General features: G+C 31.2%; 1 long non-coding RNA gene across 1 annotated transcript; it reads right to left on the bottom strand.

Moving 5' to 3' along the window:
• Nucleotides 1–10755: 10755 nt before the first annotated feature.
• LOC121261490 lies at nt 10756–11994 on the bottom strand. The gene is made up of 2 exons (XR_005939907.1): nt 11321–11994; nt 10756–11141 (listed from the first exon to the last, which is right to left on the bottom strand). It is a non-coding gene; the product is annotated as an uncharacterized LOC121261490 (long non-coding RNA).
• Between the last annotated feature and the right edge of the window lie 2225 nt (nt 11995–14219).

Below are 14219 nucleotides of genomic sequence, written 5' to 3'. Positions count from 1 at the left end.
TAAAATAAAATAAAAACTTTTTTTTTATTTTAATCCACAAATAAAATAATAATTCTCCTTATAAATTTTATAAATACGAATACTTAGCACTACCTCAAGTTTTTTTTTTTTAAACAAATATTTTAATAGGAATAATATGTTTTATCTAAACAGGTAAGATGATGGTTATAGATCAGTAGTGCTGTTCCGATGAGTAGTGTTGAAACACGCAAGGCTCAATTGCGAAAGCTCCACTACACTCCACGTACAGCCTTAATTCCAATGCTCAATCAATCGACCCACGATCGATATTAAAATAAGCTTATGTTTGTATTCGTGTAAATGAATAATAATTTGATGAATAATGTTCTGTACAGTTTTGGAGTATGTAATTTTCGTATATTTTTTTAAAAAAAGTGAAAATCATTATTAAAAAAATAATTTTCTTCATGAAAATTTTAGAATTATTTATATATTTTAAGATTGTAAATATCATTTTTGTAATTTTATATTCATCGTGATTGTATTTTGGTTAGATGATCAGGTACGTACGTATGTATTTTGGTTACATATGATCATGACATCGCAGGAAATGTAGTTTCAGCTGGCATATAGCATGAGTAGCAGCCAATTGAGGTAATTGCTGACTGGCTTGCGAGGATGTTGTATGGTTCAAGGAACCCTATGTAAAGGTCGATGTTTACCACCCCTTGGCCCCTTCTTAATATTTATCTACTGGAATGCCTTTGCTTTCTCGTCAAGTCATCCGCAGACTGCAGAAGAAAGTTACCCCAACGTACTCATCAAAACTGCTCTCCAACTGCTGCATTGCCACCCAAACTGGTAAATTTATATAATTTACGTGATTGTGACGTAAGAAAAGTAGTTAAAAATATATTTTAAATCAAAATACAAGTTAATTTATAAATTTATTTTTATAAAATTTTTATACATAAATTCGTGATAGAGACTAGTTCGGTAAGTTTGAGTATTCACATTGGATTGATCATTCTTAATATTTTAAATTTGAAGAATATGTAATTTTTTAACTTTTAACTAATCACGTAATACTTAAAATTTACATTGTATTAGTCATCATATTTTCTATAATAATAAAATTTTATTATTTTTATCATTTATATTTATTTAATTAATTTTTATTTTTTAATTACTTTTTTATTTTATTTTCATAAACTTCAATAACCTCCAACGGCCATATTCGTTTTTATTTTCGCAATCAAACAATCTATAATATAATAATATCATATGTACATATTTATACATTATCTCATATCTAAATAAAAATCCTATATATATAATCCATAAAAATCTCATATCTATAATATAATAATCTCAAAATATAACAAAATAAGATATGACAAAATCACATATGTGAAAAGAATATAATAAAAAGAATGATTGAAATGATAGAAATATTAAAAAAAAAGAAAATTAAACTTGCTACAGTACTTTTCAAATATGAAAAGAATTATAAAATTACTGTAACTCATATTTTAGATGAAATCAATTTGACTAATTCAATGTGGGCCAAATGTAAATGATATTAGTTAAATTTGAAGATAAAAGGCATTTGGCTAAATCAATGTCAATACGCTGGTCCGTTTAGTTTTACAAATGGTCTCAACTCATCTCATCTAATTTCAACATTCAAACGTAAATATTTTTTAATTTTTAATTTTTAATTTTTAATTTTTTCATCTAATTATTACCTAATGATTACAACTTTTTCAAATTTAAAAATAAAATACAAAAATCATTCAACTTTTTTAAATTTTAAAACAAAAATTATATTCCAAATTTTTTTAATTTTATAATATTTTTATCTAACCTTTTATCTCTTCAATTTTAAAACTTTATAAATATCTTAGCTAAAATTATTTTTTTATTATTTATAAACTATCTCGAATTATTTGTCTTTATTTTATTTCGTACGTGTAACCAAATGATGCCTTAAGTTGTAATTGTTTGTTTATTACTTTTCTTTGTATTTTGTGCAGGGATGCTTTTACTCGTGATCTAACTTTTGAGGTGAAGTCGATGAGTCAGATTCCATTAATATTTTATTCTGATGAATCAAAGTGATTGCTACATATCAAAGTGATTGATCTATCAGTGATTGATCTATTAAGTACTTCCTACTATTTTTATTTTATTTTATAATGTAATTTAAATTTTTATTTATTTTTATTATTTTTTGATATCATTATGAAAATATACAATTTTATTAATAATTACTTCCTTAATTATTATATAACAAAAAATTAATTAAAATAATAAAAAAAAAATAATAATAAACCTATCATCGTCTATATTTTACAAACTCCATAGCATCTATATGCATGACAAAGATATTTTAAAAGGAGAAAAGCTTCAGACTAGACGGGTGACTTTGTTTGTTTTACATCCCACCAATGAAATTAAGACACGTAATATAGAGCATTAGGCTAATTGTAAGTGTGAGTCCAGTGAAACCTCTTCTCAACACGTCGTCTTCTCCTCCCACAAATCTCCCTCTTCTCAACTCCAAAAATCTCCTTCTTCTCAGGAGACACCATTGTCTCACCCCCATCAGCTTCTTCCCTACAAATCTCCCTCTTCTCAATCCTGAAAATCTCCCTCTTTTCAGGAGACACCATTGTCTCAACCCAGTGGTTTCAATCCGTCGAAAGCTTGGTCTCTCTCATCATTCTATGCATTATCTCCACACCGAAAATCTCCCTATTCTCAACCCATGTAAATATGATTAATTTCTCTATTTTTTTTTAGCATCGTTTCTGTAAAAACAGAGCAAATACACCCACAACTGCAAATATAGAGCAAATATACTCGTTCATCAACTACAGTCCTAGCCCCTGCCATTGCAGAGCATCAAATACACCCAGCCCAGCCCTAAAATCATCAAAACCCTGCAATATTTTTATTTCTTACAGAAATTAGGTGAGACAATAAACGACGAGGGAAAGGGGGAGATCGGGTTTTGTTTTTGGGGAAATGCCACAGAGTGAATCAGGTTTTTGGGAAAGATAGCATAATAAATAGAATGCTCTACATGCATTCCTATTGTTCAACTTAGTAAACCTCCTACGTGTCAAGTTTTTATTAGTGGGTGTAAAATTAAAAAGCCCACCCGACCGACTCCTAGCTGCTCCCTTTTGAACGAGGATGCTATTTTTATATACTAATTAAAGAGGGATCATGACAGGTAAAATGACACAATTCCTCTTTTAAAAAAGGAAAGGAAAACGTCTACTTGCCCTGCTCTTAGGTCTCGTTATGTTATCTCGCTCGACGTGGAAAGTAATTTATTCATTTTAAAACACACAAAACCTAACGATCTTATCATTCTCCCGTGCTGCCTCTGTACATATCTCTCTCGCCCATCGCCCATCGACCCCGTGAGCCCCAGGCTCATCTCCAATGGAATCTCCGTACCACAGCTTCATCTCTAACCTCATCTCCGTCCTCATCTCTGCATGTTTTTGTTTCCCCTCCTAGACCCACTATTTCACCCGCCCAAACCCATCATTTTGCCGTCCCAGCCCCACCATCTCAGCCATCTCTCCAACGGAATCTCTAAGGTAGAGTAATTATTTTTGTTCATCTCAGTTTCATTCCCCTGCATTAGATTAGGGAGGCCGAAATGTTATAATTTTTTTTTTTTGTTTTGTCTGGATTTTTTTTTTCTTCTGAGCTATGTTGTTATGATTATTGCTTATTGTACTAAGGAAGGGAATGAAAATTAAATGTTGGAGATATTGGTGCAAAAAGATATTGCAGTTAGCATGTTTGTGAAAATGCTTGTGAGAAGTGAAATTTTTGTGAAATGGAATGGTCTCTCGATTTGACATGCATCACTAAATATTCAATAGATATCATAATGCTTATTTCATTATATATTCATCTCTAGCTCTGTATTACAACTATGTTTATAAAACTTTGTTTTAATATCCTTGTTTCACATGTTGTATATTCGTAGATAATTTGAACGTTGTAATGGATGTCGACATAGAATTTTCAAATAACGAGTGTGATGAGGAAGAAATTGATAAGGAGATTGCAGGTGATGAAACTATTGAAGAACCTACGGTTGGAATGATATTTTCATCTGCAGAAAAAATACATGTTTATTATATGAAGTATGGTAAGAATAAAGGGTTTGAGATATCCAAAATGAATATTAGACAGGATGATGATGAGACGGTAAGATGGTTTTGCATGGCATGCACGCGATGAGGTACATCGAAGAGTACGGTTGCCAATGTTATGAAACCAAGACAAACAGTAAAGATGGGGTATAAGGCTAGGATTAATGTGGTATTCAATGTTGATCAGTGGAGGAAAGATGTTAAGTGAAAACACACCTGCATGAAAAGTAGTTATGACATTACTAGCATCGACAATGCACGAAGATACGATAGGATCCAAAATTGCTTCTATGAACTGTGTTCCAATGCTTCAAAGACTGAGAGCAGTTGTGTTAAATTGATTGTTGAAGACACAGTACCCTGGTATCTCTGATCATGATACTAGCAACACAATTGATACAACTCCTTCGATGGAGGCTTCAACCCCAAGAGTTCTTAGTTCGTTGGTAGTTCGGCGTAAGGAAAGACTACCGTCTAAGAGAAAAGTGCACTACGCTTAAAAGAGTATTAAGAAATCCAGTACAAAAAAATGATTGCACAACAACGAAGGTGAGGTTCCTTTTTATTAATGTTGTATACTAAATTTATGATTCACTTGGTTTGAATGTTTTGTTTTTTTTTATTTACTTTATTTTTAAATTATACTAGGATCAACAAAGTCAAGTTTGGACACATGGATTGAAATTTTTTTAACTCCTTCGACTGCTCATCACTCACAGGTGATGTAAAACTAAAATATTTTGGAAATGGGTTTCGTGAATTGCGTTGCCACTTACAACATTTTTTTATGTCCCTATAGGACAACACTACGGAGGCTTTCCATCGGGATTTCAAGATTTTATATTGTAATCTTGGGATTTTATAATGTAATATTAGGATTTTATTGAACCTGTTGTATTGACGTGTTTAGATCAAGTGATTGGAATATTGGGATTTTATTGAATATATTTTTGTATTGACGTGTTTAGATCAAGTGATTGTAATATTGAAATTTTATTGAACCTGTTTTTGTATGGACGTGTTTAGATCATAATCGTAATCATAATTATAATCATGCTATTAATTGGATTTGGATTACCTAGTAATACACAACCACACAAGATTACATGAAATTACATTAACTTCAAATATTACATATTGTTTTAGAGTTTTTCAAAAAACATGCCTAAACAAAGTACCCGACATTGAAATTACTAAAACTACAATGCTCTCTCAACATTTCTCTTACGCCTCTCAATATCTATTTCTCGTCGAGTTGAGTTGTTTGGACATCCATTGCTAGTTGTATCTTTTGAATTTCGGTTTTTAAAAGGTTAATTCTCTTCTCGCCATATGGTGGTATTTCCGGATCATACCAACAAAAATATCCGCAAGAATGTCTAGTCTGCAAAATCAACCAACACATTAGCAAATAAGGATTCCCACACTTCTTAGCAAACAAGATTGAAATAACATACCTCAAAGTTTTGGCAACTGAAAAATCGACGCCCTTCATTATCCTCCGTATGCACAGTTTGTTTACATGCTTTAATACCACAAAAGCATATTGGGTATTCATTTTACCAAAAGTTCTTTGAGCTTTAGATATTGCTAGTGCTACTACGTGCTTCTGACATTGTAGGATTACTACACTTCTTTAACAGCTTTTGTCCTTCAAGAAATGAAAATGAAATATTTATTTGTGTACAAAATAATTATATCAAAGCCTCTATAAAATGTTAAAACAGATACGTTATAGCACTAATGACCTTAGAACAAATATGTCTTGTGGAATTTAAAATTATACTATTCATTCTGAATATACTATCCTCTTACTACTACCAAAAATCAATCAGTCAAAATGATGAATTTATTTGAATTTAAGAGTCTTTAGTCGTGGGTTTGGTAACAAGAGGTGATCAGAATTAGAAAGACCAGGCTCAACAAATTTAATCATTTGTATGCATTTGTTATGGAGTACTTTAATGGGTCCATAATCCATTGAATTGGGTTCATAAATCTCATGATGTCATGCTAGGGTGGATCGGTAGTTAGTATTTAAGAATTATCAAATTTCATATGTTAATACGCTTTGGATTCTTGATGCATGAAGTGGATTTGTGAGCTATTAGCTTATATTAAATATATGTTTCTTGTCTCAAAACAAGTTCAACAATATATTAGGCAGCTAGGTATAATTAGAGGATTTAGAATTTAATTACTCCCCCACATTCAAAAAGAAACCAAACATGTGATATCCCGTATTTACGTATTTTAACTAAGTAATTATTGCATTTATTAAGGTTATGGGCTTTCTTGTTTTAAATTTTAGATGATTTACGTGATATTATTTTAAGATTTTTAACTGTTAATTTAATATGTTTTCTTGTTATTAATTATTGTTCATTATTTAAATTTCTCTTTATTTTAAATTAGTTTATTTAAATTGTTGTTTTGAAATCATTTTCGTTGGATCAGTTTCGAGACCCGGAGTTAAAAAACTGGATCTCATTTATTTCCCTTCATTTTTCTTTTTCCTTTTTTCTTCTTTATTTTTCTTCATTTTCTTTCTTTCTCCCCTGCTTTTCCTCCAGCATGCGAAGCCCCTCCCTTCTCCCCTGTCCGTTTTCTTCTTCCACCTGCAGCACCGCCATGCGCTGCCCCTCCCAACCTCTTCCCCACCGATCGGCGACCACCCATTTTGTTTTCAGCCCCTCTCACGTCGCCATGAGCCTCCACGCACTGCTTCAAGCCGCACGGCCTTTGTGCTCCAGCGTCGCCGTCGGGCCACCAGCAGCCACCATATTTTCACCACATTACCGGCGACCCCACATCTATATAACCCACCCATCCTCAGTCTCGATCCGCCACCGGTGAAGCCCATCCATCCACATTTCCGATTTGAGCTTTTTGGACTTCAACCACCGCCCACGCCGCCACCCACGACCAACCACCACCACCATTAGCTTTACCAACATCTTTAAGCCTTTCCCTAGCCATCCCAAGTCTTCGTTTGTCCTCGTTCAAAAGTTGAGTTTTTGAGACCTACAACCATAGTCCAAAATACACTGTTACATTGTTGTGCCACAACTTCTAGCACCTCCATGATCATTCGAAAATTATATTATAGCATTGTAAGTATTTTTCCAAAGAACTTTTGAGATTTAAATGTATTTTTACACTAACTCATATTTATTGTGAACTGGTTGGTTGTGTCGGACTGAGTCCAAGGAATAAGGGGGTCGGTTGGATTGGAGGATGGAGTTGTTGTGTGATTGGATTATGTTGGGTTTTGTTGGCTGTTGAATATTTATGTTGTGTCGTATACAATGCATTTACACGCATGTTCATGTTCGTAAATGAAAACTGAATTTTCTCATAATAGCATACATGTTCATGAGTATATTTTAAAAACTGGATTTTCATATGAGAGATGATTTTGAGTATATTTCAAATAATTGGATTGATCGGTTTGAGAGAAAGGAAAAGAGACTATAGGAATGATGGTAAGCAGGGATGGTGGTATATTCTCGCCTGTGATTCCCGCCTACAGTGCTCTGATAGGTACCCCTTTTGTGAAAATGAAATGTAGGGTACCCCTAATGCTGATGAAGGAAACTGAGATGAACAAAAAAATTACTCTATCTTGGAGATTGGATGGCTGAGATGGTGGGGCTGGGAATGGCGAAATGGTGGGTTTGGGAGGGAAAAAAAAAAGTGCAGAGATGAGGACGAAGATGAGGTTGGAGATGGAGCTGTGGTTTAGAGATTCCGTCAGAGATGAACCGGGGCTCACGGGGTCAATGGGCGATGGGCGATGGGCGATGGGCGATAGAGATAACATGCAAATTAACGCCTTTGATAAATTTTGAAATGAACCGTTACCGTTGCTTAGTGTGTTTTAAAATGAATAAAGTATTATACCACGTTGAGCGGGATATCACAACGGGTCTTAGGAGCGGGGCGAAAATGATATTACTTAATGTTTTGAATACCGTATCGGTGATCATTTCGATTAAGGTATTGAAACCAGATATTTTAGTATCGGTACCATTTCGGATACAATTTTGAAATAGTTTATATATGAATAAATTATATACATAAATTATATTCCAAAATAATAGTATATATATATGAATAAATTATATATAAAAATTATAAATAATCTAGTTTAAATTGAGAGTCAAAAAATGAACTTACAGTTTGAAGAAATTAAAAAAAAAAGTAAAAGCTGAAATATAGGTCAGTATGAGCCAAATATCGCTCAGTACGGATCGAAACGGCTGAAATTCTGACCGATACAAAATTATATCTTTTTTTTGTACTGACTACGCTATAAAAATGATATATTTCAACCGTACTGGCCGATAGATTACAAATTCAAAAATTATTATTACTTGTTCTTGCTGCGTGGCATTATCGTCCATTCATGCTTTAGTTTTTTCAATTTTTTTTTTTTTTTTGGGAATATAATAAAGTACTCAAGATTGAGGAATCGTTCGTGCTTCTCTTTAACTTTCAACTTCTAGTCCCTTGACACGTTTTAATGAAGAATATCAAAACTTTCAGAAAGTATAAAGTCCTCAAAATCTGTTACTTGTCTTGTCTGAAAGTATGTATGCTACTTTTGCACAATCTTCTATCTGAAAATAGTTTTGATCTGTTTGCTGGTGCTCAATCCAGTTATTAATGGAATAAACTTTTCTTTCAATAATACCCTAAACAAGTTGGAACATGACTTGTTCTTTTGAATTTGAATGATATCTTTTAACATTAAAAAGTTGTAGTACATGTTGTCCATTAAGATTTAAGGATCCGTTTAAATAATAAGATGAGATAAAATAAGATTAGATCAATATAATCAAACGAAGATTATATTGGAATAGAAACAATAGGCATGAATTTCAAAATGGACAATGTTAGGGTAAATATGCAGCTCAAATATGCATAACAATGTAAATAGATTTTTTTTTTTCTTTTCAAACATCCTTAACCATTAAGAAAAAAATAAAAAATCACTAATAGTCACTTCCTTAATTATTAAAAAAATAATATATATGTGTTAACGCCTAAAAATAGCATTGTGTCTATTCGAGCCTGGATTGGTATAGTGTGGAGCCTCCAGCGGTGATCTGGTGCGGCTGTATGTAGTTTAGCGTAATGCTTACGTCTACGAGAGTTTGAGAGGAGAGAATCTACTATAATATGATTGTTTACAGTCTCTCATCATCGTTGTACAATGGAGATAGAAACTCTATTTTTTAGTGGAGATCTCATTACTAGAGTCCTTGTCGTGAGACTGAAGAAGTTCTGGGAAGTGGGAGGAGTCAAAGTCCATCCACCCAAAAAGTCATGTGGAAGCTCCATTTATCCTCTGCTCCTCCTTTGTTTTATATCTCTTTTTTTTTTTTTACATCACATATTCACTTTTCCTCCTGACATTCTTTTCCTTCCTTAGCCTTTTCCCCTCATTCCTTCTCTCTTTCTTCCTTCCAGATAAATCCCCCTCTTGGACTGAGCTCGAAGACCCATTATGGGCTTAGGATATTTTATTCCCTTCAACATGAGTGCGCACATTTGAGAGTCATACTAGCATTTTGCTTTCAAAATGGGATGATTGAGAGTTCTGACAAGGTCTCGTTTAGATACAAAAATACTATGAACTCATCTCATCTGATCATTTCAACTTTTCTAAAATCTCATACAAAATATAATAAATAATTTATTTTTTTTTCAAATCTCAAAATAATAACAATATTTTAATAATATTTTATTCGACTTATCTAAAACCATCTCATTTCATATCATTCCACTATCCAAACGACCCTTAATGGTTAAGGATTCTTGCATTTATAGCACCACACCATGCATATATCTTGGACCAGCAAGTAAAGATTTAAGTTATATTTAGATAGTGAGATAATCTCAAATATTCTGTAAATAATAATAAAAAAATAATAATAAAATATTAAATAATAATAAAAAGTAGATAAATATTAATAATAAAATAATAAATAATAATAGAGTGTTTGACCAAACGAAACTAGTTGTTTTGAAGAAGTACATTCTGCATACAATTTACTCCTTAAGTAGGTTTGAAAAGTGAGATGAAAATTTTTTATTTTAAATAAAAGTTTAAAATATTAATTTAAAATATTATTATTAGTTTTAAATTTAAAAAAAAATTGAATTGAGATTAGTTAAATTATTTATTATATTTTATATAAAAATTTTAAAAAAATTAAAATATGAGATGAGAATTAAAAGTCATCGCCCCCAAACCTGCCCTAATTCCCTTTGACCAAATATTCAAAAAATTCAGGATTTGCGCATGGTTTTAGATGGGCTTTAAAATTGGTTGTGATCCCAAGACAGATATATACTGATGTTTACACCATAAATTATTAAAGAGACTGGTTGAGGGTTGGGGAGTTGTCTCATTAATTAATTCAATTTTGCCACCAGTGGTAGCTGAACTGCATTAATTATGACATCTAAAATTATTTTCTTGCAATTTGAGAATTTATGGTACCCCATGCAAAACAGTACACAAAACACAAATCTTTCTCTGTTTTTGTTTTCTTTTTTGCCCAGAATTAAACTTCTTCAAAACTAGGGAAAATGCAAATGATTTCCAAGCAATATGATCATTGCTTTGGATATATATACCTCTCCAAATAATTGCCAATAAACAGAGTGTACTGAGTTTAGTCTCAAAGCAAAGCCCAAAACTAACTGGTATTGGCACTGTTATTCTCACATTCCCAACCACCAACCAGAGATGAATACATTAATTAAAAAGAAAAAAAAACTAGTACACCCACATAATTAGATCAGCTCAGCTCAACAGCTTTTTATTCTCTCCTCATGGTATTACATAACAAGGGCATAGGAATTAGCTGATGATCAGAACCTTGGGGTCCACCAGGACCACCAGGGCCACCAAAGCCAGGTGGGCCACCAAATAAGGGTCCACAGCAGCTCTCAAAGATGCAGCAGCAGCACAGCACATAGAAGCTGTTAAGAAAGAAAAAAAAAAAAAAAAAGGAGAAAAAACAAGATTGAATTATTTGTGTTCTTTATCAAAGTTCTAGTCTCGTTGATATTGGTCTATTTCTGCTGTTTTTTTTTTTTTAGGTTTGAGAAAGAACAAAAAAAAAGAGACAAACTCATCAACAGAGATGAAAACTAATTACCAGGATGATACAAGGCGGCATATACCACCGCAGAGAAAATCAAAGCAACCACAGCCCGGGCCTCCTGGCCCTCCCGGCCCTCCCGGCCCTCCCGGCGGTCCCCAAGGTGGAGGCATCTCTCTCGCTCTGATGTCCTGAGTTTGCTCAAAGGTGCCAACTTCTTTCAGTACCGAGCTTGCAATGCGCTTAAAATGAGCTAAACCTGTAGTCCTCTTTATATAGATTACTTCCAAGACAGAGACATGCAGTACTACATATATATAATGTTTTTTATTTTGTTTTGTTTTGTTTATCTTTTCCTGATCTGGGAGGAGAAAGAAAGCTTATCGGCCAAGGAGTAAGGGATCCATGAAGATTTTCCAGCTGGAATCTTTTTAGCATGCATGCCTGGATAATGTTGGACTGGTAAGTAGAAGAAAGTTAAAAACTGTTTTGGTTTGGTCGTTGAGGATACCTGACTTTCAAACGAAACTAAAACCTAACATTCAAAGTAGTTTCCATTCCTTTTGTTTTGTCAACACATGTTAATGTTTTGTCATATTAAACTGTATTCGTGTCCCGAATGAAATAGAACTAATTTCTTTACGTTGTTACGATACTGAAATTTAAAAGTTTAATTAAATTAATATTTAATAGTCTTAAAATTTTTAAATTAATAATTGAGTTTTTAATAATAGATATCAATCGCGTTACGGATTCAAGTCACAAAAAGAAAGATTTAGCTATAGATTGGATTAAAATATTTTAATATTATATATGTGTATAATATTAAGTGATTGAATATTAATAAATAAATAAAATGGTTAAAAGAAAAGAAATTATGATCGAGTCAATATCGATCGAGGTGGCGCCGAGAACGTCGGATTAAAGATTTAATCAAATAGGATCTAACAATACTAAGATTTTGGATCCATGTCTTATCTTATAACTAATATTATTTTTCTTAAATAAATAAGTGTGTTTGTCGCTTTGCATGAATAATCGCTTCAAGTGGAATAAAAAAAATGACGCGTGTATCACGATACGTACCTTGCTCTTACGTGTCGGTGCTTATTCATAAATGTCATATGAATTAAGGGTGTCCACTCATGTCTACCGACATTGACCGATTTCGTTCTGCATGCAGTCGCTGATGCAGATATTTAAAGGCATGGATAAACTCCTCCGACAGGACACGTGGATCACTTGAGGTGTCGTGTTAGTTTAAAATTTATTATCAATTAAGTTAATGAATGAAAAACTTCTACTCATAATTCATAAATCGACGTAGATAATACATTTCGTAAAATGTTTATCTTATATAATTTAATTTTAGAAGTAAATTTTAAAATTTAAATTATATAAATTAAATTTTATTATTTAAGTAATATTAATGATATATTTTATACACCAATTTAATAATTAAATAACTCAAATTACTATATTTCTAAACATTACACAAATTTTGTTAATGGAAGAGAAAAATATAAGAGATGTGTCAAGAAATGGACATTGATTTAAGAGAAAAGTTTGTATACTGTCCAAAGTGTACCGCTATAGTGTATTGTTGTAGAATTTTTTTTATATATTTTTTTATTTAATAATTAAAGAAATAATTTTAAGTGTATTGATATATTTTTTTATTTTTTAAAAATATTAAAAAATATGAAAATAAAAATAAAAATAAAAACTAAAAAATAAGTAGCGGTGTAATTAATTTGAAACTAAAAACTAAAAGGGGAGAGAGGCAAAATTAGAGGATGATTGAACTTCAAAGTGAAAGAAGCATTGTATTCAAACTCAATATATAATGAATTATATACGGAAGGCCTACGCATGTCTGTTTAAGATGAGGTGATAGTTGAAAGTTGAATAAAATATTATTTTTTAATAAAATTTTTATTTTAAAATTAAAAAAAATTAAATTATTTATTATATTTTATGTGAGAATTTAAAAAAATTATAATGATTAAATTAGATGGAATGGTTTGTAAAAACAAATGAGACTTAGCCAATCTCGTTTGGTTATATAGTTCAGATGAGACGAGATGAGATATTTTGTTGAAAGTTGAATTAAATATTATTATAATATAATTTTTTAATATAATTTTTATTTTAAGATTTAAAAAAATTAAATTATTTATCATATTTTATGTGAGAGTTTGTAAAAATTATAATAATTATATAAGATGAGATGATATGAAATAGAACGGACATCATCTTAAAGAGAATATATAGAGGGTTATCCGATTAGGAGAATGATATATACATGACATTTCATATCAATGTGCTAAATGAGGGATAATTTTATATATTACTTTATAAAAATACTCTCATCTCATAATATTGTTGTAAAATATTATAAAAATATGTTGTATGTATATTAATACTCATTTGATTATACCGTAGATCGATAATAAAATAGATCAACAATTTTATAGAATATTTAACTAAAGTAATAAATTTAATATTCCCAACTTAATAATTATTTAATTCGAGGGTTTATGCATGTTACGATATCACGTGCACGTAGATCTACGAGACTACGATTACTATTTTTTTTATGCTTCGAGATCATCTCTTGTCTTAAAAATATAAACTAATAAAAAGAATTAGATTTTTTTATTTATAAAAATTTATTCACCATTCACACATGTGATATTTATTTTTATTTTTTTATTTTTTTCTTATAAAATATGTGATATATAGATAATAAGTATAATAATTCAATTAGTTTAAGACAAATAACAAAAAATAGAATTAAAAAAATTTTGATATGTGATGTGTGAAGATAATAAGTAACAAAACTCTATTATTGATATTCTTAACACTAATTTCCTCATACTCTTGTTCAATACATTGACCCAACATTAGTTTCTGGGATGGAGTATAGAGTTATAGTTCAAACTCAAGAATAATT

The sequence above is a fragment of the Juglans microcarpa x Juglans regia genome, chromosome 4D (assembly GCF_004785595.1).
Source record: "Juglans microcarpa x Juglans regia isolate MS1-56 chromosome 4D, Jm3101_v1.0, whole genome shotgun sequence".
In the NCBI taxonomy this organism is placed as follows: domain Eukaryota; kingdom Viridiplantae; phylum Streptophyta; class Magnoliopsida; order Fagales; family Juglandaceae; genus Juglans; species Juglans microcarpa x Juglans regia.
This window is presented reverse-complemented; position numbering and strand designations above follow the sequence as displayed.